Source organism: Heptranchias perlo, chromosome 11 (assembly GCF_035084215.1).
Source record: "Heptranchias perlo isolate sHepPer1 chromosome 11, sHepPer1.hap1, whole genome shotgun sequence".
NCBI lineage: Eukaryota > Metazoa > Chordata > Chondrichthyes > Hexanchiformes > Hexanchidae > Heptranchias > Heptranchias perlo.
In genome coordinates this window covers 57,200,611-57,226,515 of record NC_090335.1, presented here as the reverse complement: position 1 = coordinate 57,226,515, position 25,905 = coordinate 57,200,611, and the positions used below count along the sequence as shown (strand labels likewise).

General features: G+C 44.9%; 1 protein-coding gene and 1 long non-coding RNA gene across 2 annotated transcripts in view; one reads left to right on the top strand and one right to left on the bottom strand.

Annotated features, from left to right (window-relative positions):
* Window positions 1-25,905, top strand: part of LOC137327387 (collagen alpha-1(VIII) chain-like) — a 129,343-nt gene that overhangs the window by 17,836 nt on the left and 85,602 nt on the right. The window lies entirely within an intron of this gene.
* LOC137326980 (uncharacterized) lies at window positions 16,584-22,300 on the bottom strand. The gene is made up of 3 exons (XR_010964318.1): window positions 22,229-22,300; window positions 18,660-18,719; window positions 16,584-16,714 (listed from the first exon to the last, which is right to left on the bottom strand). It is a non-coding gene; the product is annotated as an uncharacterized lncRNA (long non-coding RNA).

Sequence of the window (25,905 nt, the reverse complement as noted above, 5' to 3'; positions counted from 1 at the left end):
GCTGCTGGTGTTGGCGCTGCTCTTTCCAGGAGGTGTGAGGACTGGACTATTCTCACTTCCTGATCTTACGAGAACCGTTCACATATGAGTGACTCCCTGGCCTCACGAGCAGCCAGGTGAGCCGCCGCTCTGCCCATGGGTTCGTCCTCCTCTTCCTGCTCCTCCTCCTGCTGCTCCTCAATGTTGATTTGCGGATGTGGATGCTGTTTGAGGTCATGGGGCCTCATCAACTGGTACCTCTCTTTTTTGCGCCATGTTGTGCAAGACACAACACACTACTATAATACGACCCACTCTCGCTGGTGCGTATTGAAGCGCTCCCTCGGAACGATCGAGGCACTGACATCGCATCTTCAGCAGTCCTTTCGCATGTTCAATTACAGACCTGGTGGTGATGTGGCTGATGTTGTATCGACGCTGTTCCTCGCTGATGGGGTTCCTCAAAGGTGTCATGAGCTACGTGTGCAGGGGGTATCCCTTGTCCCTGAGGAGCCAGCCCTTAATGCCGTTCGGTCCATGGAAGAGGCCCGGGATGTTGGACTCCCTCAGAATGAACGAATCGTGGCAGTTGCCACAGAATCTGGCTCACACGTGAAGAAATCTTTTGCAGTGGTCACAAACGAGCTGAGCTTTGATGGAGAGATACCCCTGTCTGTTGATGAACAGTCCTGGCTCATGTGGAGGTGCTCGGATTGTTATATGCACGCATTCGATTGCACTCTGTACACGTGGGAAGCCAGTCACAGAGTGGAATCTCACTGCCCTCTCCGTCTGGCTGAGGTTGTCCATGGGGAAGTTGACGTACTGCGAGGCCCTGCAAAAACAAACCATCGGTGACCTGCCTTATGCACTTGTGGGCAGACGACAGAGACCCCAGCGATGCCACCGGTGGTACCCTGGAATGACCCGGAGGCGATGAAGTTGAGGGCAGTGATCACTTTAACTGCGACGGGTAATGAGAGCAGCTCGGCATGAAGGAGGCTGCAGATATCTGTGACCACCTGGTGACTCACTCTCAGCCTCCGTATGCACTGCTCCTCAGAGAGGTCCAGGAAGCTGAGCCTCAGTCTGTAGACCCTGTGGCGAGGGTAGTGCCTCCTGTGACGTCGCTCCCTCTGTTGTTCCCCTCTGTGCTCTTGTGTAGGTGCCTGTGGCCAGCACCGTGTTGTAGTGCTACAAGTGGTGGAAGTGCACGCCGTGCCTGGCGAGGATGGTGATGTAGTGATGAATGCAGCCATCGCGCCCCCCCATCCTGATGGTGTCAGTTTGAGGGGGGTCCGAAAAGTTGGTAAATATGTGTCAACAAAACAATTCTAAGTAGAAACCAAGAATTTTCAGTCTAAACACAAAGATCTCCCAGCCAAAAATTTGTCTGAGAGAACTGAGTCCCCTGCTGCAATAACGGACCTTTTATCCCCCATCTATCAAACAGGGATTTAAATGACCAAATGGCTGCCGGCTGAAACACAACTCGTTTCCCATGGGAAATATACTGAGGCAGTGTTGAAATTGCTTGCCTTCATAGCTAATTGCATTTTTGGATTTTTAAACTAGGTTAAATACTTCAATCGTCCTGCAGCTTTAATTGCCGGTGGGACTTCTGGGTCTGGGAATGGTGCGCGCACCCAGATGACTCTGGGTTGTGCGTGTTCTTAGGTGTGTTGGAGCCGGGATTTCTGCCCGCTCCTGGGAAACGCGATTTTCTTTGCCCCCCCCCCGCTCCCAACACACCCGCACCTTCTTTTTAAAATCGAGCCCCAGGACCCAAAAGTGCTTTATGTGGTCCAGCCAGATCTGGTGATGAATGGCTAAACCAGTTGTCCGCCATAAATGTTCAAATCTGCTTCCCTTGGACTTAAGGGAGCGGAAATGAGGGCCATACTAGGGGGAACGATCAGGGTGAGAGAGAGAGCAATGCTTTTAACGGGGACAAGGGCATCAGAGGTGGAGGTGAGGATGTGATTGAACAGATCGGTAGCTGGGGAAATATCATGGTGAATGGAGGGCCAAAGGCTAGACAGTTGGGAATTTGAAACTGCAGTTGCAAGTGACTTGGGGAGAGTTTTTTCCAGGGGTGGACACAGGAGGAAGTGGGATTGGGAGGGGGAAGGGGGATATGAGAGAAGAGAGAGACAAGGAAGTGGTCAGAGATGGTCTTATCCGTGGTTGACACGATGGGAGTAGAGAGGCCACGTGAGATGGCACGGTCAAGGGGGTGGTCGTGAATATGGGTAGGGGGGTTTATATGGAAGAAGAGATTAAGGGAGGATAGGAGGGCAGTGAATTCACAGGAGAGAGAGCACGATGAGTTGAGATGGAGGTTGAAATCACCGAGGATGAGAAGTCACTCAGTGCAGAGGCTGAGGGAGGAAAGCAGTGAAGTATCATATTCAAAATGCTTTTGCAACTTTTATTTGAGCAAACAAATCAAAAAACATCTAATGAAAGCATTAATGATGAATCAATAATAAAACTCGAACCTGCATTAAAAATCATCTCTCTCTGAAGATGACCTGCCAAGTCCCAATAATGTGCTATAATCATGTGGCACTATTATTTTGAGATATAATGCTGAAATGCCACTATAAATCTCAAAAAATGAAAGACACTAGTAGAGATGAAAAATATATTTTTTCTCTTTTTTTCTGATTTCCTTAAGACATTTACTGCTTGCTGGAGTATGACTCCACGGTATTATGCCTTTCTTCGTGTGTCAATCTCAGCAGTGACTGTCAGCAGGCTATTCAACTACAGAGGGCAGTTCAGTGGACCCCAATCCTATCCTCGCCCAATGTCCATACATGCGTACTATCACAAGCAATCAGGAGTGAGAAATTTCTGTTCCCTACACTCAGTCATTGCTGCAAATGTCTCCCTGGCTGAGATCAGCTATGTCAGCAGAGAATTTTTTTTTCAGAAGAACAGCAAGGTGCATTAGTGCTTCCACTATACTGTGTCAGTGAGTTAAAATGTTCACATCTGCCGATCCTCACACAACGTGCACCGACTGGCTGTGCTGTTGATAGAGTTGCAGAGCAGAAGTTAGCTTCTTTCCAGATGAGAAGGGACAATCAGAGGATGAATCCCCCCAGGCTACCCTCAGACATCTCCCAGTACATAAGAACATAAGAACATAAGAAATAGGAGCAGGAGTAGGCCAATTGGCCCCTCGAGCCTGCTCCGCCATTCAATAAGATCATGGCTGATCTGATCCTAACCTCAAATCTAAATTCATGTCCAATTTCCTGCCCACTCCCCGTAACCCCTAATTCCCTTTACTTCTAGGAAACTGTCTATTTCTGTTTTAAATTTATTTAATGATGTAGCTTCCACAGCTTCCTGGGGCAGCAAATTCCACAGACCTACTACCCTCTGTGTGAAGAAGTTTCTCCTCATCTCAGTTTTGAAAGAGCAGCCCCTTATTCTAAGATTATGCCCCCTAGTTCTAGTTTCACCCATCCTTGGGAACATCCTTACCGCATCCACCCGATCAAGCCCCTTCACAATCTTATATGTTTCAATAAGATCGCCTCTCATTCTTCTGAACTCCAATGAGTAGAGTCCCAATCTACTCAACCTCTCCTCATACGTCCGCCCCCTCATCCCCGGGATTAACCGAGTGAACCTTCTTTGTACTGCCTTGAGAGCAAGTATGTCTTTTCTTAAGTATGGAGACCAAAACTGTATGCAGTATTCCAGGTGCGGTCTCACCAATACCTTATATAACTGCAGCAATACCTCCCTGTTTTTATATTCTATCCCCTTAGCAATAAAAGCCAACATTCCGTTGGCCTTCTTGATCACCTGCTGCACCTGCATACTAACCTTTTGATTTTCTTGCACTAGGACCCCCAGATCCCTTTGTACTGCAGTACTTTCCAGTTTCTCACCATTAAGATAATAACTTGCTCTCTGATTTTTCCCGCCAAAGTGCATAACCTCACATTTTCCAATATTGTATTGCATCTGCCAAATCTCCGCCCACTCACCCAGCCTGTCTATATCCCCTTGTAGGTTTTTTATGTCCTCCTCACTCTCTACTTTCCCTCCCATCTTTGTATCATCTGCAAACTTTGATATGTTACACTCAGTCCCCTCCTCCAAATCGTTAATATAGATTGTAAAGAGTTGGGGACCCAGCACCGACCCCTGCGGAACACCACTGGCTACAGGTTGCCAGTCCGAGAATGAACCATTTATCCCAACTCTCTGCTTCCTGTTAGATAACCAATCCTCCACCCATGCCAGAATATTACCCCCAATCCAGTGATTCTTTATCTTGAGCAATAATCTTTTATGTGGCACCTTGTCGAATGCCTTCTGGAAGTCTAAATACACTACGTCCACTGGTTCCTCTTTATCCACCCTGTACGTTATGTCCTCAAAGAACTCAAGCAAATTTGTCAGACATGACTTCCCCTTCGTAAAGCCATGCTGACTTTGTCCTATTAAATTATGTTTATCCAAATGTTCCGCTACTGTCTCCTTAATAATAGACTCCAAAATTTTACCCACCACAGATGTTAGGCTAACTGGTCTATAATTTCCAGCCTTCTGCCTTTTTAAATAACGGTGTTACATTAGCAGTTTTCCAATCTGCCGGGACCTTTGCCGAGTCCAGAGAATTTTGGAAAATTATTACCAAAGCATCCACAATCCCTACTGCCACTTCCCTCAACACCCTAGGATGTAAGCCATCAGGTCCAGGGGATTTATCCGCCTTGAGTCCCATACAGTGCATGGAAACCGTCTGCATTTGACACAGGTAGTCAGATTTTTGGAGGCCCGGTCTCAGTGTCCACGTCCACAAACAAAATCAGTGCCACTCCTGCTGCTGCTCTAGTAATTCCAGCAACTGCGTACTGTGGGCAAGATTTCGCACTACTTTTCTCGTTTAGCACATATGTAATGACCAGTTGAAAAGCATCATTGGCGGTAGCTTGGTAGTTGCCTGCACTTTTGCCCATTAATAGTATGGGGCATAGGGAGCCCTAAAGAGAAGAGAGTAAATTACATTAAAATGGAGATTAAGTAAATAAAATATAACTGTAGTGGCATTTCCCCATAGTTTTAAAAGTCACCAGTTTAATTGAAAGTTTCCCGGACACGAGCTTATGTTGGTGGCATCTATGAAACACTAAAATTAAACTAAGAGTCTGTAGATTAGTCAAGGTGTACAGATACAGTTTAAGCGACATTTTAACACTCATGAAATTGTTGACATTTGAAAATACTGATGGAACAATAGTGGAATTGAAACAAACATTTCCAATCACGCCTCTCTTCTATTGAGTTTTTCTCAGTTACAGAATTTTTATGCAGATATTTAATGCAATTACTGAGTAAAATTGAAGAGTATTCATTGAAATGTCTTGTTAGAATAATGTCATTCTAATGATCAAATTGCCACATTCAGCAAAACCCATCAATAGGGATGAATGAGAAAATGGCTCTGATCACAGTAAAATCCTAACAACCTAATTTTTAAGAGCATCAATAGAGGGTTATCCTGGTTTCAATTCACTGTTAATGGTCTCACAAGCACTAACCAAGTTCAGCATTAGGTACAGGGTATCCCAGGTGTGTTACTAGGTTCATCTTCTGACTGAAATAGACTCAGTAGTGAATTGTTCTGGTGCTATATTCTGCCTGTGCTATACAAGAGATTTATCCATAAGGCTAGGAGGCAGTGCATAACTGAAAAGCTTCTGGAAAATGACATGATCAGCAGAAGCAAAGGGTAGTTGCATCAGAATGGAAGAAGGTGTTTAGTGGAATTTAGAGCCCTTACTGGGAGTGTTAGGGGGGGAAAAAATTGGATAAGGCCTATTATTGGGTGGGGGTAGTGCGATCCGCTATTACCCCGTGCCCAATGACCCCTGCACAGGCAGGACGAGACTTTCGTGAGGCCTGAGGATTTACCTTCAAGCAGCATTCCAAATCAGCATTGACACAAGAATTCAATGCAATTTATTTGCACTTTCCACCAGCACGGGGAGCCCCAATCTCTTAAAGGCAGGCTGTCTCTTAAAAATCTCTTAAAGGTAGCTGGTACCTGTTATTTGCTGAAAATAACAGTCCGCTGTCTGCACGGAGTCTGAACGGAGATCAGACATCGCACATGCAAAACACAGAAGCAGCTCCCGTCCCTATTTACAAACTGATGAGTTATGTTAAAACATTGAATAAAGGTTGCATGCTGCTAAATCCCACAATTCCAATCTGCATGCCAGACCTCACTAATCTGCCGATCTGAATTTATGCCAGGCCTGCGAGAGTGCGTGTTCTCTGCTGATGCACTTGAGGCCTTGGTGCATGAGGTGGACTGAAGGAGCGACATCCTATATCCGCGGGGCGGGGGGGGGGGGAAACGCAAGACGCCCTCCAGACTTATACCCAAAAGGCAGTGGGAGGCGGCGGGGGACGAAGTCAATGCCAGGCGCAAGGCCACATGAACATGGATACAGTACAGGAAGAAGTTCAGTGCTTTGACATGAGTGGTCAAGGTGAGTTATGTCAACTGTCAAGTGGCGTCTCCTACCAACTGCACCACATGCTGCATCCACTGCTCCACGCACTACATTCCCCGTCACCCACATACCAACAAACCCTTTCCATCAGTACTCAACTCTTCTAATCAGGTGCTTCCTCTCACCTCATCACCACTGTTGCAAGCTGCACACTCACAACTCACAGGCCACACACATCGGCAGCTATTCAACCATGACAGGCACATCACCCAAACACACGTCCCACTTTCTTGCAGGAGTAGGTGGTGCGTATCAGGAGGCTGCAAGTGGCAGTGGTATTTAGCCCCTTGAGCCTGTTCCGACATTCTCCCACCCTTTGCGTGTAGAAGCATTTCCTAACTTCACTCCTGCATGTCCTGGCTTTAAATGTTAGGCTATGTCCCCTAGTCCTAGTATTCAAGTCTAGGAGACCTCCAAAATCAGTTCCAATGTCTCAGCAGCCAGAAGCAATAATCCAGCCACTAACCTGTAAATCCTGCATGGTCCCTTTAAATAGCGCAGGTGGGGGTCCTCCAGGCACTCTAAGACACATTCACGTGGTCGGGGTTAAGACTGTGCGTTAAGTTGAGCCTTAAGTCCCAAAATGGTGTCTATCACTTTAAATCAGCGTTGCACACTGATTGTATCCATTTTCTCCTTACTTTACATGCTTCCGCGTTCGGTATTTGCGCATGCGCTAACTCCTATACCAAGATGGTATCTGACGCACGTCACGTTTGAAACGTACGTGCGCAGCCAAGACGCCATCTTGGATATTGGAGAGGCCGTGTAGCGTCAAAACAACGACCGCTACATGCCCCAATTTGGTGCATATTGCATTTACATTATACGCAAATGATTTAAAACTGGGACATAAACAAAGCTGCCTACGTTTTCTGGCAATACACAACTTAAAGGAAGGGGCTTGCAGGTATCGGAATAAGCAAAGCAAATATAGAGGGGTCTGTAAAAATTGGGAGTTTGGGTTGACAAGAGGAAAATGTTGTTTAATGTGGACAAATGCAAGTTGGTGAGGGTGGGGAAGGGAAGTAAGCAATAAGAATATAGGATCAACCACAGTATGCTACAGAAAGTAAGACAGGGATTGAGTGGACAATTCACTGAAATCATCAGCACAATGTGCAACAGCAATAAAAAAGAAAGTAAGTATTGCCAGATGCATAGATCATCGGTCCCAGGAGCAATGGTGAGCTTATGTAGGACTTTGCTTCAGTCCCGTCTGGAGAACTGTTTACAGTACTGGTCATTATTCTATAGTGAAGGCTTGCTGTCTTTGGAGAGACTAAAGTTGTACTGAGCATTAGGCAGTAGAGGAGAGACTAAAGACTCTGGGAATGTTTGCATTGGAGAAATGAAGGCCCAAAGGAGAACTTATAAAGCTTTCAAGACTCTAAAGGGTATATGAAGTTCAATAAAGTGCTTGACATAACCACAAACTCTGTAACTCGGGAGCACAGATCCAAGGTTGAAGAGAGAAGCTGAACGAGCAGTTTAGATATAACTACCTCACTTAGACTGTAGTGAATGTGTCTAACAGATGCCCAGGGAGAGAGTAGAAGTGGATAGTGTCAGCAAAGAGTGAGCTGGGTATTTATTTTTCAGTGAAAGAAGCAATTGAAGTCTATAAGAGATAACAGCAATGTACATTTTTACATCCCACACACAGAGGGATGTCTCAGAGCACTTTACAGAGGCTGTGAACTATGAGTAGGTAGAGAGATAAAAGGAGTGATTCTGCAATCCCATGCTCCCAGCTGAAGCCGCACTGACAGGGAGCGTGGATCAGAGAACTGAGGCCACAGTGTTGTAGCCATTTCTCCAACCTCTGTGAGCACAGCTTCCCCACTGTTAAGTGTTTGGATGCTAAAATCACACAGTGTGATTTAACCTCAAAGGTTCTTTAGTTTAGTCATTGCATCAGAGAAAATATTTTTCCATTCTTCTTTGTAGGTGGTGCAAATGTTGTTTTCAGCTATGTTTTATTTAAACTCTGCACAAGTGGGAATGTTGAATACAACTGGGTCAGTCTAAAGTACAGTGGATCACCCCCTGATAATTGAATTTAATGATTAGGCATGTTGTGAACTAATAGAAATCTGACTAAATCCTAAATCTTCTTTCAAAACTGAATTTTCCTGACATAGTGAAAACCCAAGCTGATAGGTCGAAGAATTCTGCCAATATTTTTTAACTCCAACCTTAGAAAAGCACCCCTTTTACTCCATTATCAAGTTTTCCATTTCCCGTACTGGCCTTCCTCATGCCCTCTCTGAGTGAGATTCCCAGTCCAGTGTTGATTTGTGGCAAATTGTTGGACAATTTTGTGTCCTACACCCACTAAGAACTGAAAGCTTATCTACATTTCATATACAACCGTTGCAGCAGGCAGACAAAGAGGATTTTCCTCTAAACAGCCTGGGCTGGACTCAAACCCGGATTTGAGGTAAAAGTATTGTCCACTGGACCACCCACTACCCAATTCCTTAATAAAATTATGAAGCTTTCTGTATTTTTACAGATGACTAAAGCATGGATGCTGCCCAGGTTTTAATGGTATTATTTTGTTAATTAAAAGAAGTGCATTTCCTGAAATTTAAGCAACAGATATATTAAGGTTTAGCTATTCCCACGTGAACCTTCTTTTTGGCAAATATTAAATTGTCATTTTCCTGTTTGACAGATTGCATTCATTAAAGGCACTTTATAAGCTCTCTTTTTATTACGGTTTTATTCAACCACGAGTATTTAAATGGTAGAGTATGCGTGAGTGAGAGTTTTTACGGGTGCATTTTTTTCTTACCAGGCTTTGGTTCATATTAAGGTAAGGAATGATAGGACTGCAGCATTTCACATGATGCAGCCAAAGGGATCAGTACTAGGCAATAGGATCAGTAATGAACAATAAGGCCATTTTTTTACTCCTTTGCTTTGACTTGTCCTTTATAAGGGAAAACATGGCAGAAATATTGTGTTTCGCTATTTAATCAAAAATAGTGATAGAGAAAAATATTAAAACAGCTGACTTGTCCCTAAAAATGCAAATAATTTCAAGTAGTTAAATCATTCTCTAATTATCGTAGGTTCCACAGAGTGCTCCAGATTGTAATATATGTTAGTCCATGCTCTGCAATCAAAGCTGTTCACTGATAATTTCCCTTCTGTACATTCTTTGCACTGAGGTAGAAGGAGTATAAAATGTTTTGACCTGTCCTGGTCCAGAGCATGAGTTTAAATATGGGGCAAACTGGATGGACTTTTCTCAGTCCTACTTTATCTTCCCTCAGTCCTATACTTTGTCATTTCTTAACCTAAATTATTGGAGTGTTTGGGGTAGGTTTTGATCTGAGCACCTCCACATGCAGCTCACACATTGGAAGTGCCAGCTTGCGGGCCGTTTGCCGTTGGCCCGCAGCTAAATCTCAGGAGGGGAGTTGGAGCAGGAACGATCCTTTAGTTGGCAGCTGCGAGGGCCACTGAAGAATTCACATATGCAAGGTGCCTAATGTCTCTTTTAGGCAGCAGTCTGGAACGCCTAAATAATGGGCCCGACGAATTTAGCAGTGGGCTGAAAACCTGCGCCAATTGGGTGCAGGCTGTCCCACTACTAAATTGGTATACGTTGTGCCCGTTTTTTGCCTGAAAAACTTGCACATTGCATACCAATTTCCACCCCTTGGTTTCTAGTCACTAGTATTGTAACAAATTGCACCACTTAACCTGAAAAATATTTGGATCTAAAGACAACTTACTTATGTATGATACAGGATGAAAGTCCACAAACGGATCTGAGAATTGTTGAATTGTATTATGAATGATATACAATCGATATAGTTCTTATTTTGTCAGTGATACTTTCACTGTGCAATACTGATGTGAGTTGACAGAGTCATTGTCATCCCAATTTATTTCCCTTCTTGTGGGGAGGCATTAGACCCCACTTTCTTCACCCCATACCTAGGTGTTTCATGGGGACAGCACACTGTCCTTTCAACTGTATGTACTGGATTCTCATTCAGTAGAAGGTTTACTTTTTGTGCTGATCCAAAAGGTCCTAAGTGAAATTAATTTAGTTTTTAGTGTGTTTTCATTGAACAAACTGTCTGTTATTTGGCATTAAATAGGAAAACTCACACTAAAAGAGATGGTTGGTGTGGGAAGTGGAAAAATTCACATGATTACTGTAAGGAATTTTTACGGTTGGTGTTAAGACCCATTCATTGGTTGGCAGAGTAGAGGGAGCTTTAATGGCCTAAAACCCATGCTGATCAGAGAATGTTTAATACTGACACTGGGTGATAACGGGAGAAAGAATGTTCCATCCCCCAATGTGCATATTTCTACCCTTAACAAAACAATTCCCCCCAACCCCCAATAAATACAGATTAAAAATGCCTTCACCCCACCAATTCCGGGAATGCCTTCAGCCATCTCAGCCCTAAGCTCTGGAATTCCCTTCCTATACCTTTCCACCTCCTTAAAACCCACCTCTTTAATCAAGCTTTTAATCACCCCTCCTAATATGACCTTCTTTGTCTCGGTGTTGATTTTTGTCTGATTACGCTTCTGAGAAGCGCCTTGGGACAATGTTCTAAGTTAAAGGTGCTATATAAATGCAAGTTGTTGTTATTGACACAATACAATAGAGCAGCAATTGCTATGTCATTCTTTGTTTAAAATGCCTGGCTGTTGTGTGGCATTCTATCTGATAGTGCAGGTAAAAACATGTTGCATTTTTAAAGTTAAGGGCCTTGCTATGTAAGGGGAGTGAGCTGGGTTATGTTACTGCATTCCTTGAGTCTGTGAAGCATAAGAGAATAATGGATCCAGTAGCACTGCACACCAGGTGCCAAATAGATCCAACAAAAGGCAGTCTTATCCTACAACTGGATGCAAAATTTATTACAAAGAAAAGGAAAACAAAGCTTTAGAAAGCAAATTCCTGACTTCAATAACTTACTTTCTACCTGCTTCGTCATCTGTAATATGAGAGATTTTACCTTTGAATACTAAAAGCTGGACAGATAACTGCACTGTTCTTGTGAACCTACTCAAAAAGCTTGATAAAGTAAACTGTACACTTTCAGACCTGCGCAATCATATTTTATTTACAATCCTTGTCTCCATGCGACCTTATTCAGCTGTGGAATGCTGCTGGCTGTGAGGCAAGAAATACCGTGTCAGGTTTTAACTCGGGGCTAGCAGTGGCTACAAATCGCTGCTCTTAACGTTGATCCCACTGCAAATGACAATGAGCAGCAATGTTTCAAATTCTGGCAAATTATTAGGTTCCTTGTTAAAACCATAAGGCTGAAAATGTTAAAATCCTGAGCATGTACCTTGAGTTTTGTTGTTGTGTTTAGGCGGCTCAGTGGAACAGCGTGCACTGTACTGACACAGGGCGGTAAATTCTGGTTTCGTGCCTATAATTGCCTCCAGCTAAGTGCTTCTCCAAAGGGAGAAAAGGCCAGTCAACTCAAGCCACTCTCACACACTTTCATGGTATCTGATGGCAGACTGGCATTAAGTTATAGATACACAATTAGTATTGCTTCCTCACTCTCTATGAACTTGATGATGCTGAAACTCAGGCATGTCCATTAATTTTTCCACTCCCACTGTATGACATTATTTAATGGAACAATTTTATTTGATAACAGGAAAAATAAATTATTTGCTTAATGAACATGTAATTTTTAAAATGTTAAAACCTTGCACAGTTTTAATAAGGAAGCCATTCATTGCTAGAAATTAAAATGCGTACTATAATTTTCAAAGATGGCTGCCTTACTATTCAATGGTTCTACATTTGGTTCCCCCACATCGAACCAGTTGCTATTGTCAAACCACAACTAGTGGATTTATGCATGTTTCCTCCATCCTTGGCTCAACCACTCAATGTAGGTGCTTCATGGAGGCAAAACATTGCACTACAGCAAAAAAACAAAGGATTATAAGATAGCTTAATGGATCTGCCCTAAATAACATTTCCTACTGCCGCACATGCAAAGATTTTCTCAAAACCCTTGTCCTTTAAACTTTTCAGGTTCATGTTAAGCAATGTTAGATCCACCCACACACATGCAAATACCATTAGACGTGTCTGATCTCATGAAAGCTGTGCCTCCTACAACTGCCCCTTGCACTCCGTCCCATTCATTGTAGTCTAATTTAATCATCTTGCTTGCATCTTAGGTTGTAGCAAGTGGGCCTCCAGTTGGTCCAACGAGGAAAATATTGACAGTGCTATCCAACAAGGACTGATCTACCAGCAGAAAGATTCACCTTAAAGTATTGAGAGAAAGCTTAAAATAAAGAAGTACTTAACAAATGTAAACTATTTGCAACTTTTAGCATGTAACATATTGTATATTCTACCATAAAATTGCAGTAACAATGATGTTCTGTCCATTTCAGATGCTGAACATTATAAGCAAATTTAGAAAAATCTATGGGCCCACAAAATGTTTCTTCGATAATGAAAAAAGTCAACCTTAAATGAGCAAACTTAAATTTGAAAAGCTCCTGTGTTTTTCGGATTGTTGAATTTTCTATTTCCTTGCTTCTCACGTAGTTCAGTCTTTCTCCAGTGAATTTATTGGGCTCAATTTTAAAATGAAAGTCTGGGTGCGTTGAGGGAGTGGGGGGCAAAGAAAATCGTGATTTTTTTTGGAGTGGGCAGAATTCAACAGGCTGAAGAACGCGTACAACCCACAGTCATCTGGGTGCGCGCACCATTCCCGAACCTGGAAGTCCCGCTGGCGGGCTGATAATTAAAGGAGCAAATGTACTTCATTGAGGTACTTAAGATAGTTAATTTTTTGCATATTGAACAGTTAAAAAGATTTTGACCTTACTTGGGTGGCTTTCCCACGGCTTCCGATTCACGCCTGGTGAAACCAGATAGGAAGGGCCGGATCAATGAAAAATAAACTAAGTTAAATAAAATTACATTTCCCATTGTAAAAAAATAAATAAACGTACCTTTCAAACGATGTCACCTGCACCCCTCCTGCCAATGTCCAATGTCTCCCCCCCATCAATCTCTCTCCCAATGATGAAGACATAGCATCAAATTAATGCACTGGGGATATGGGGAATGGAAATATTACAAGACTGACAGATGACAGTATATACGTTAACCAGAAGATTTTTAGACTTGGACTAGTACTTCTGGAAAAACCACACATTGCAATAGCTACACATACTTGTCATATTTTATGAAAAGTTAATAAACTGCCCATTAACCACATTGTATGACTATGGCCAAGTATTTATGAAATCCTAAATGTTGCAGGGTTCTTTAAACGCAAGCTCGCTCTTGTCGCTGACCAAAGAATCAACTCCAAGTACTAAAGTACAAAATCCCAACAGAAAAGCAAGTGTAGCCTGGGCACTAGTTTTGTTTCAGAACAATTTCATGCAAGTTTCTTGTGCCATGATGATAATGGTACAAGGAAAATAATGCATGAGGAAGAGAGACAGGTCCAGGTGCTTTGGAAACAATCCATAATCAGATTATCTCTCTCCCAATGGCCGATGAGATCTCTCTCTCTCTCTCTCTCTCACTCTCTCTTTCTCCCCCCCCCCCCCCCACCCCACTTTGGATGTGCAGCTTCTGTCAACAGCCAGCCTTCAATCAGGCTGGCTGCCAGGCGCGAAACCCAGAAGAGGCTTTAGTTGGCCTCATTAGGATTGCGAGATTGCAACCCGCCTACTTCCCTACTGGGTTTGGCGCCCGCAAATCACCCCTCCCCTGGACTCTTCCCACCGGCATATTAAAATTGTGCCCATTGTATTTGTATAACTTTCAGTTATACATAGAAATAAATAGAAGTAACAAAATAAAAACAGGCCATTTTGCCCAACCAGTTCATGCCAATGTTCACCCTCTACTGAAGCAAACAATCCTAATCACATTTACCCATGCTGTTCCTATATCATTTCATAATCTTTTCCTTCATACACCTAGTCAATCTAATCTGGAATGCTGACATAGTTTCTGCTTCAACCACTAACCCTGGAAGTGAATTCCACAGCCTCACAATTCTTTGTGTAATAAAGTTTCCCCTGTTCTCTGTTCTAAATCTCTTACATTTAATCTTGTATCTATGGCACCTCGTTCTGGACCCCTCAACTATTAGAAACAGTCTTTATTTTCAACATGTTTGCTTTTGTGATTTCCAACTGTGAGTTCTCCTTAAGCATTTTCCTCTGTGCACTTTTATTAAATATATATATATATATATATAATATATGATTTATATTGTGTATTTCCCTATTTTAATCTATCCAGTCCTTGATATGAACCTATTTTGTTGGATTGTTGACCTGAAAGCATTGCACCTTTTTAAAAGACTTTTTTTGTCCTCTGGTAGCACAGAACTCTCAGCCAAGCATCTAGGTCTTGGGTTGCCAGGGAAATCCTCTGGTAGGTGGAGAATGTGTTTAGTGCCTGAGTTTTGTTGTTTGCACTATGTGTTTCACATCTGCTTTCTGAACTCTGCACCAGTCTTTATTTCCAATTGCTGAGAGTGTACTGCCTTTCTATTGCCCTACATTTACAGTTATTAAATTCTTTTCTGTATACTCTTAAATTTTTGAGTGAAATGCCCTTGTTCTCTTGTCACATCTTGAGCAACAGGCCAAGTAGACAATGAATGGAAAGTCTGAGTAGATACACTGAATGCAAATATGTAGACAGGAAACTGTTAGGCTCTTGTAAGCTCTTGCACAGTTTTTTTTTTCCTAAAGCATGCTTAACCCTCCAAGAGTCTGCTTTTTGATTCCTCCTACAAGCAGAAACAGCTGACCCCCCCGGTTAGGTCACAGGAACTCAAAATAAATCACAGACAGCACTGCCGGCTTTCTCAATAGAACTCCACTCATCTGAAATGCAACTTCAACTCCCAGCAGTGCTGCTGTGCTCCTCCATTCAGGACCTGCCTCCAAAATCCAACATATTGCAGGTCCTGCCTGCTGGGACTGGAGGTGCATGTTAATCCAGTACCAGCCTACTGAGACAGTCAGCAGCGCTGTCTGTGATTTGTTTTTTAATTCTCAAGATCCCACCAACAGACCAGTTGTTTCTACAGGCAGGTTTTTTACAGGTGAGCGCTATTCATTGTGTCAAGATGGGCCTCACCCCCACCCTTAGAGCAACTGACTGACTCAGGGTCACGTAACTTAAGCCTGATGATGCCACCAACCCTGCCCCCAGTATACTACTTTTTTTAAATTTCAAAATATCTTTAGTCGATAAAATTTAAAGATACACACACTTTACACACAGTTCAAATAAAGGACTCAAAGTGTGGCAAGGCAGTTCAAAGCAATACAGTGCAGATTGTATACACTATAATCTTATTACAATTTTAAAACACCGTACATATTTTCTAATACATTTTGTACAGTACAAGGTGGGGTGGCCTTACACGGTGGCCTTTTCCCGTAGAGCTTTTGCATAGGTCGCACCTCACTTCAGTGCGTCCCACAGCACGTACTCCTGAACCTTGGACTGTGCCAGTCGGCAACACTCGGTTGTGGACAGCTCCTTCAGCTGGAGGACCAGCAGGTTTCGGGCGGACCAAAGGGCCTCCTTCACCGAGTTGATGGTCTTCCAGCCACAGGTGATATCTGTCTCGGTGTGCGTCCCAGGGGCCCCCAGTAGACTACGTCCAATGGAAAGTTACCAAACAGAATACTCTTGGACCCTGCCCCAGCACAGCAACAACATCACTAGCCAATGAAGAGAACCCCTCGGGAAATTCCCAGTGACAAGTATGTTAAGGTAGAAGTGAAGGCTGAGAGAGATACAGGCAGCAGTAAAAGCAGAGAGAGAGAGAGAGAGCGAGGTGAAGGAAGAGAGAGAGACTAAAGTCAAAAAGGAGAAAGAGACTGAAATGAAGAGGGATGGAGGATTCTAAGAAATGTAAAGTAGATTGGGAGTTAGCCATATTCTTTAATCATGATTCTGCCCAACTCAAAAGTGATTTTGGACAATAGGCTATAACCTTCTGATCTAAAGTTAAGATCACAACCAAGTGAGTCTCTGACATTGTTCTTTAATTCTGCCACATTTCTTTCTTTGGATTGTAGGAGATGCTGATGCAAGGTCTTCCAATTTGTCCAGTTTCCAAGATCCTCAGTGATCAGGCAATTTGTTTTCTTTAAGGTGAATTCTCCACCTATTGGACAGAATGAGAAGTGACAAACAGCATCACATTGATAAGGATAAAACTGTACTGCTGTGTCCTAGTGTTATTTCCGTGTGTAGGAGGATGTTAATGCCGTTCATTATGAAGATGTATATTTTTTTAATAGTAGAAATCAATTTCAGGAGCAGGATTGTATTCACATTACATATTCACTCCCAAAGTCCGCCAATCACAGAGCTAGAATTAAGGGGCATAAAGTTGAACTGAGAAATCAACAATTTCTAAATGATGTCAGTCTGCACATGAATTTTGGAAATGGCTTGACTTTATTTAGTGTCATAAGAACATAAGAAATAGGAGCAGGAGTAGACCATATGGTCCCTCGAGCCTGCTCCGTCATTCAATAAGATCATGGCTGCTCTTCTACCTCAACTCCACTTTCCGCCTGATCCCCATATTCCTCGATTTCCTTAAATTAAAACTGTCCTGGGATTTGAACCTCAGACCATACCATTGTGAGACCAGGACTTTACCTCTACACCATCTCTCAGTGTCCTCAGTATTAAAAAGTGGATGACTGAGAAAGAGTTTATGCTTGGATCAGAAATTCCCCACAATAGAAGTGAATGCGATGTGTCTGGTATATCTGAATAATATAACTGGGTGAGATATCTGTTTTATCTGGTGTTAAAAATTTTTAAAAACGGGAAACCCGCCTCCAACCCGCCCACTTCCGGTTTTAATGGAGGCGGGTCAAGTGGCTGGCGACCAACTGGCTCTCAGGAGGCAAGTCGGTCACTGAAGTATTTTCAGTAGGCTGTGTGCTTCCATTTTAAGTAAAGTTTTAATTTTTAACACCTGCAGACCGGGATTCCTGGGCCACGGGAATCCCGGCAGATGAAAAGAGGCATGAAGGGCTGGATCCATCAGGTAAGTGCCTTTACAGCACTGCTTGAGGGCCGGAGGAGCAGGAGTGCTTCTCCCTGGCCCACCAAGCTTCCCTGTTTACCCCCCCCCCCCGTGATGGACCGCCATGATCAGCTGACGTCCCCACCTCCTCCACCGTGATTAGTCGACCCCCCCAACTCCTCGATGGCCGAACTCCCCCTTCCATAACTGATGTCCGACCTCCCCCCTTGACCGATATCTGACCTCCCCCGCCATGCCCGATGTCCGATCCCCCCCCCGCGACCGATGTCCGATCCCCCCCCCCGCGACCGATGTCCGATCCCCCCCCCCGTGACCGATGTCCGACCTCCCCCCGTGACCGATAGCTGACCTCCCCCGCCATGCCCGATGTCCAATACCCCCCCCGCGACCGATGTCCGATCCCCCCCCCGTGACCAATGTCTGACCCCTCCGCAACCGGTGTCTGATCCCCCCCTCCCCCGTGACCGATGTCCGACACCCCCCGTGACCGATGTCCGACCCCCCCCCGCGACCGATGTCCGACCCCCCCTGCGACCGATGTCCGAACCCCCCCCGCGACCGATGTCCGACCCCCCCGCGACCGATGTCTGACCCCCCCCACGACCGATGTCCGACCCCCCCGCGCGACCGATGTCCGACCCCCCCGCGACCGATGTCCGACCCCCCCCGCGACCGATGTCCGACACCCCCGCGACCGATGTCCGACACCCCCGCGACCGATGTCCGACACCCCCGCGACCGATGTCCGACACCCCCGCGACCGATGTCCGACACCCCCGCGACCGATGTCCGACCCCCCCCGCGACCGATGTCCGACCCCCCCCCCCGCGACCGATGTCCGACCCCCCCCCGCGACCGATGTCCGACAGCCCCCCCGCGACCGATGTCCGACCCCCCCCGCGACCGATGTCCGACACCCCCACGACCGATGTCCGACCCCTCTGCAACCAATGCGCGACTCCCCCCACGACCGATATCCGACCCCTCTGCAACCAATGCGCGACTCCCCCCATCCCCCTCCCTCCCTCTGTGATGTCGGACTTACCTCTGATGCTTTCCTGCCGACAGGCAACCAGGCTGTCAATCCGGCTGTCAGGCGGGAAACCTGTTGAAAAAATGTAAAACAGGTCCTGCTGTAAAAATCGGTTATTTTCGGGGCCAAAGTCTCTCTGGGCCTTGACAGACGAGTTTGTGGCTCGCCCCGGCCTCCCACTCGCATCGATCCCACCCCGAGTTAAAATTCGCTGTAGCATTGGTCATGGGTAATCTAGAGTCTGGAGCACAGCCGTGACATTTAGCTGCTTAGATGGAGCTGAGTTTAAACTGCCCTGTCCCTTTAGGGTCACTATTCAGGTGGTCCTTGTGAGGAACTTGTCTAAATAGGCAAACCCAGAGGTCAATTAGAGGTTAGTTGCTAAAGAAAGTTCTTGTGGATTGTCAGCTGCTTGTAAATTCCTGACTCCTACCCTTGAGAAGAGGCCACGTTATCAAGGTTAGAAAAAAAACAGCAGAAAATGGGTTAGATTTTGACTTTGCGATAGTGTAAAATGGGTGATAGTGAATTGGCAGCCCGTTTTACATCTCTCCCGAATTTTATTTCTGCGCCAGTCCTCCGTGCCACCTTTATCCCAACCAGGCTGACAGGTCACAGGCTCTCTACTTAGCGACAAGTGAAAACCCCTGCAGACATGACTCATGTCTCCTGTCAGGAACCCAAGCACAGACACAGAGCTGGCCTACAATGAGAACCATGCCACCACCGGAAATCTCAATGAGCAGACCATCCACGTGCTCAAGCAACCTTTCCGCTGCCTAGATCGTTCGGGAGGAGCTCATCTGTTCACCCCGACCGTGTTTCCAGATTTGTGGTCATGTGCTGCATGCTGCATATCTTCACTATACTGAGGGACCAGCCCTTCCCATCACCTGGGCAGCAAGAGTTACATAGAGTTAAATAGAGCATACAGCTCCACTCGAGCCTCCTCCCACCCCTCTTCTACTAACCCTATCAGCATATCCTTCTATTCCTTTCTCCCTCATGTGCTTATCTAGCTTCCCCTTATATGCATTCATGCTATTCGCCTCAACTACTCCTTATGGTAGCGAGTTCCACATTTTTACCACTCTTTGGGTAAAGAAATTTCTCCTGAATTCCCTATTGGATTTATTGGTGACTATCTTATATTTAAGTGGAGAAGGAGGAGGAGGAGGAAGAGCAGGAACAGCATCAGAGCACCAGTGCCCCCAGCTGCCAGAGCTCTTAGAGAGCAATTCATCCATGTGAAGTTTGCCTGATCCATCCCTCTCATCCCCAATACACCAACAGCCCCACATTCCACATCACCACCATCTTTATTACCACCATCCGATTGATTTCCTTCAGTCCAGCCTTATGGGTCTTGACTACAAATATCAACAACAACTAATCCAGAAAAAAAAATTAGTCCAACAACTCTATTCCATATGTGAACAATAGTTAACAGAAATAATTATGAATTTTCCTTGTGCAACCCCTCAGTGCCTGTCTTGTGTCCTCGTTTACTTATCCTAGTGCTCTTACAAAGTGTATTCCCAGTGGCTACAGCTTGGGAGATGGAAAGCTTCTGAGCTTCCATTGAGGACTCCCCAGATGGCCGTGGTGGGGGACCTCGAGCAGCTCTGGGCCTTGTCCAAGGGACTGTTTACTGTATTGTATCATGATGTAAACTAAATGCACACTTAAGAGATCTGATTCAAGTTACATGGGCAGTATTGGCTAAATCCAGACAAAAAAGTACAATTCCACATTGATCCACTATGTTACAGATAGGGGAAGGAAGTGAAGAGCTCAGTGGAAGAGTATTTACAAAGGAAGGCAGATAGCAGAATTATTTAGGCGAGAAAACAATGGTTAAGAATATGCAAATGAATAATGTTGTGTAAACAAGGTAATAATCACTGGGAATTCCCTCAGACCTTCTCGTGATCAGCCTCCATAACTTCCGTGGAAGATCGACGAAAACTACAGATAAAGCATGTAAATGGGGTTTCACCCTGATTTTTTGTCAAAATTATGGCGGCTAATCAGGCGAACCCCCGAGGAAATACCCAGCAAATGTGTTTCAAGGTTTAACGATGATTCAGTGGCATTTCTGTGGAACCAGGTTTGAAAATACAGGGAACAGGCCTATAACATTCTATAACAGCTACTGCAGCAACCATCAACATTTGGGAAACGGCCTGGTGGTGTGACAAACATTCCCTCTAATCGCACCAAATTATATATAAAGTTATTAAATAATAAGCTATAGTCTGGCTTGTTGTTGTTTGCCAAAAAATTTTTAAGAACTGAAAATGCTGGAAATCTGAAAAATCCTGGAAACATTCAACAGGTCTGTCAGCACGTGTAATGATATGTTAACATTAACTTTTTTTTTTAAACAGGTGCTGATGGACCTGCATTCCTAACACTTTCTGGGGGTGAAATTCAACTTCAGTGAGAGCTCAAAATGGGCGCTAGTAGATAGATGGGCCGTTATACACTCCGCCCGGATTTCCTTGCCATTGAAGTCAGGCGGGGTGTATATCAGGTGGCTGATCCGCTACGGCCCATTTTGCACTGCCGCAACAGTTGAATTTTGCCCCCTCTTTTTATTTCTTAGCAACTCATTAAGAAAGATTGACATGTTCGAAAGTGTGCACCGTAAAATAAAAGTACTGGGCCAGGAATTGCTGTGAGCGGCGATCGGATATCGTCCGTCGCTCGTAAGTAACTTACTCACCCACAAAACTTTTCGCGGGGCGTCTGGGCGCCAACGTGCTTTAATTGAGATCTGCAAGAAGGGCAGCAGTCGTTCCCGGGCTTCTCTGAGCTGTGAGAGGAGGAAAGGATATCTCTATCCCCTCCACCAATCAGCTTGAAGAACCAGGAAGTGACGCTCATTCACGAACCGCGCAGACTAAGAACCAGAAAGTATTAGATAAGATCAGTTAATGTACTATAGAAGAATGAGAGGTGATCTCATCGAAACATATAAAATTCTAACAGGACTAGACAGGCTAGATGCAGGGAGGATGTTCCCGATGGCTGGGGAGTCCAGAACCAGGGGTCACAGTCTCAGGATACGGGGTATGCCATTTGGAACCGAGATGAGGAGAAATTTCTTCACTCAGAGGGTGGTGAACCTGTGGAATTCTCTACCACAGAAGGCAGTGGAGGCCAAGTCATTAGATGTATTCAAGAAGGAGATAGATATATTTCTTAATGCTAAAGGGATCGAGGGATATGGGGAAAAAGTGGGAACAGGGTACTGAGTTAGACGATCAGCCATGATCATTTTGAATGGCGGAGCAGGCCCGAAGGGCCAAATGGCCTACTCTTGCTCCTATTTTCTATGTTTCTATATTTCTAAATAGATAGAGAAAGCGAAATAATGAACGGCTAAGATTAAAATACTGAGATAAAAGAGTTAGAAAGAAAAAATAACAAAAAAATAATAAAAAGCTACTAAAATCGGAGTGATGAGACTCCACGTTTTTAAAAGTTGATTTTCAGTGCCAGAGAGGTTGTTTGGCAGTCAATAATACTTACCACACTATTAAAAGTTAGTTTAGACCTGATATAATTCAGCGTACCTTTTTTCTGGTGAGATTAGTTAGTTTCCAGCTGGGCAGGAGAGCGAGTTTGCACTGGTCCATTGTTTCTAGCCGATGATATCTCCTTAACGCAAAGTTGTCGGATCAGCAGGAAATCAGAAAGAGCAAGTTCCGGATTTCTGTGTTTGACTGCGCACGCATGGTCACCGAAAGTTGTCAGATCAGCAGGGAATCAAGAAGAACAAGTTCTGGATTTCTGCATTTATACATGCGTGGTCGTCGGAAGTTGCTCTTCCATTTGCCCTGAAATGACGATGAGCGCTGTTAGCCTCGCTGTTATTTCTTGAGCAATTTCAGGGCCGTTATTTTTATGCAATTTGGAATTCAGGTATACAGTCCGACATCAACTCAGTTTAGCCAAATGGGCATCTGATTGAACACCGTCATAATGTATTGCGATAGGGAAGGCAGAAAAAATAGGGTTAAATTTCCACGGGGGTCTCATGATCTCCCACAGTAACATTGGCAGAAGATCGGCAAAACCCCGGAGAAACAACGCGAACGACCGTTTATACCATCTCTCCGGGGCTGATCTTCTCCTCTGATTTTTTACCGAGGTTACAGTGCGAGATCAGTGGAACCGCTGCGGAAATTCTATCCCAACATGTTTTGAAATGTTTAGGAGGCAGTGGGAGAGATTTTCGTCTTCACCACCTGGGCATTAAGCATCAACGGGGTGCAGTGCAAAAAGGAAAGTTTGACAGGGAGGTTCGCACGCCAGTAACAGAACCTGTCGGCCTTTCCTTCCCTTGAAATGCATCGAGCGGCTTCGGTAACCCTCCTGGCCTAATTTCCCTTTCTGTGCTCCACCCAGGAAATGCTTAGCGCCCAGCTGGAAACTAACTAATCTCACAAGAAAAAAGGTACGCTGAATTATATCAGGTCTAAACTAACTTTTAATAAAGATGAAAATTTTTTCTAATATTTTACGTGCTTAGGTAGCACGTATGATGGAGGTTATGTGAAAATCATTTATGATATTATGAACAAATGACAATAACTGATGATAATTTAAACCAATGGTTTTAAATTTTCTTTGTGGAGGACCCCCTTAAAATACTGGCACATTGCTGTGGACCACTTATCCCTACATCTGAAACAGTATCAACTGCGCAAAAGAAAACAGTGGTATCATTGCAGAAAGCATTTTTTATTAGTATATAGCAACAAATATAATATGCTAGTAAGTCAGCAAATGTAGAACAATCTAGGGCCTAAAAATTGGCAAAAACAGGCGCTACTCGGACTACTAAGGCCCCAATATGGCTGGCAGGAAGTGTGCGCACGTTTCCAGCAGGAAGTGCACCACCTGCTATATTCGGTAAGGACAAAAAATATGTGTCCTTTGCCCACACCTGAAACAGGCATTAGCTCCTTTGCATATGCAAATAAGGTGTCTAACGCCGATTTGAAGTCCCCTCTCCAAGATTGGTTTGCGCTGAGCCAGCTCAGGGAAACCAGGCCTAGAGATTGCCTGCTAGGCCCAACCAAGAAAGTAAGCAAGTTACCTGAATATGGATCCAGGAGAAACTAGAGTAATCCTCCCGACCAAACATTAAAGGAACCTATCGGCGCTGTCCCCCCGCCCCCCCCGACCCCCAATGCCACTGCTCCCGGCCCTGACCCTAACACCCTCCACTGCCCCTTCCCGGGCCTAACCCCGGTCATCTTCCCCTGCCCCCCCGATCCCCAGCCCCCAAGTCCCAATCTGACCCCTGGCCCCGATCTGATCCCTGGCCAGACCCCCGACCCGATCCCCGATCCCTGATCCAACCCCCAGCCCTGATCCGACCCCCGATCCCTGACCGACCCCGGCCCCGATCCTCAACCGACCCCTGGCCCCGACCCCAATCCCTGAACCGACCCCTGGACCCATTTACCTGAGGGCTGCTGCAACATTAGCAGCAGCCCGATCTTGCACTCCTCTTTGCCAGTCGGCTCTCATCGCCTCGCAGGCTCCATTGAAATGAGGCCCGAAGCCCAATATCCGGGGAGGCTCGGACCTCACCATTCAGGTACAGAGAATATACCCCATGACCCCCACACACAGCCAAGAATGGGCACACCCAAACTTCTGGGCCTAGGAATTTGATGACAGAAAGATGAAGACTTCACAGACTCCATAGTTTGAAAACCAATGATAGGCCTAATGTATGTGTTGTATGTCATTTTATTTAACACGTCTCTTCATGTGATAATTACTACATAAAGGACGTAAATAGAGTTTTTATTGCTTCTTGGTAGTGGGATTTGGTTTCAGCTGTATATGATGACGCAGTAAGAAAATAACTGCAGGTCTGGACTGAATTTTCACATTAGTCTAATATTTGAAATGAGAAACAAGAAGACATTTGGGACTGAAGTGATAATCAATTCCAGTGGAATTTTTGTGAACTTTATGAACCTGTTTCTTCTCGCTATTAAACCGAGTGTTTCAGGAACAGAAAGTCTTGTGTCAAAACACTCTGGAATGCCACAGGTATGCAGGGCGGGGGGTATGGAAAATATAGAAGAAGTGTTAGTTAGACCCCAAATTGGCACTGACCAGCCGGCAGGAGGGAGTGCCAGAAAATACCTGTAGGGGCTTGGAAAATACCGGAGGGGACATGAGAATACCTTGTCATAGCCAGAAAAGACGATGGGGGGGAGGGGGGGAGGCTAGAATATTTGAGGGGACCAAAAAGAGCTGGAGCAGCCAAGAATACCAGGAGGGGGAGGCCATAAAACACTGGAAGGCCGAGAATACCGGGGGGAGTGGATAATACTGGAGGGAACCAAGGATACAAGATGGAAAATAGCTTGGGGGGGAACATGGGGGAATACCTTGGGGAGGGGTAAGAATATCTGAGGAGGAACAAGAATACCCAGGAGGGACTGAAAATGCCTGGAGGAGAGGCAGAAACCTTGGGCAGCAGCAGGAGGTAAAACTTGCTGTCTCTTATAGAGGCAATGGCAATGCGAGAGGGAATAGTCAACCTGGGAGGGAAGGATAGCAGCCAAATTGAAGCGTTCACAGACTCTGGAGCCAGGGTCTGACTTCAGCGGAGCCTCCGCACCCCACTGTCAGATCTCATTTTCACTTCTGACTCCTATGGTCCTGTGAGGGTAATAATAAATGAAGGAATGTCAGACACATAAAGATATGGGAAGGAAGAGTCAGGTGCTGCCAAGTTGGTTGTTGCTGGGACCTCTGCTTTTCTTGATTTATATTAATGACTTGGACTTGAGTGTACAGGGCACAATTTCAAAATTTGCAGATGAGACAAAATTTGGAAGGGTAGTAAACAGTGAGGAGGATAGTGATAGACTTCAAGAGGATATAGTCAGGCTGGTGGCATGAGCGGACATGTGGCAGATGAAATTTAATGCAGAAAAATGCGAAGTGGTACATTTCGGTAGGAAAAACGAGGAGAGGCAATATAAACTAGAGGGCACAACTCTAAAAGGGTACAGGAACAGAGGATCTGGGGGTATATGTGCACAAATCGTTGAAGGTGGCAGGGCAGGTTGAGAAAGTGGTTAAAAAAGCATACGGGATCCTGGGCTTTATAAATAGAGGCACAGAGTACAAAAGTATGGAAGTCATGATGAACCTTTATAAAACACTGGTTGGGCCACAACTGGAGTATTGTGTCCAGTTCTGGGCACCGCACTTT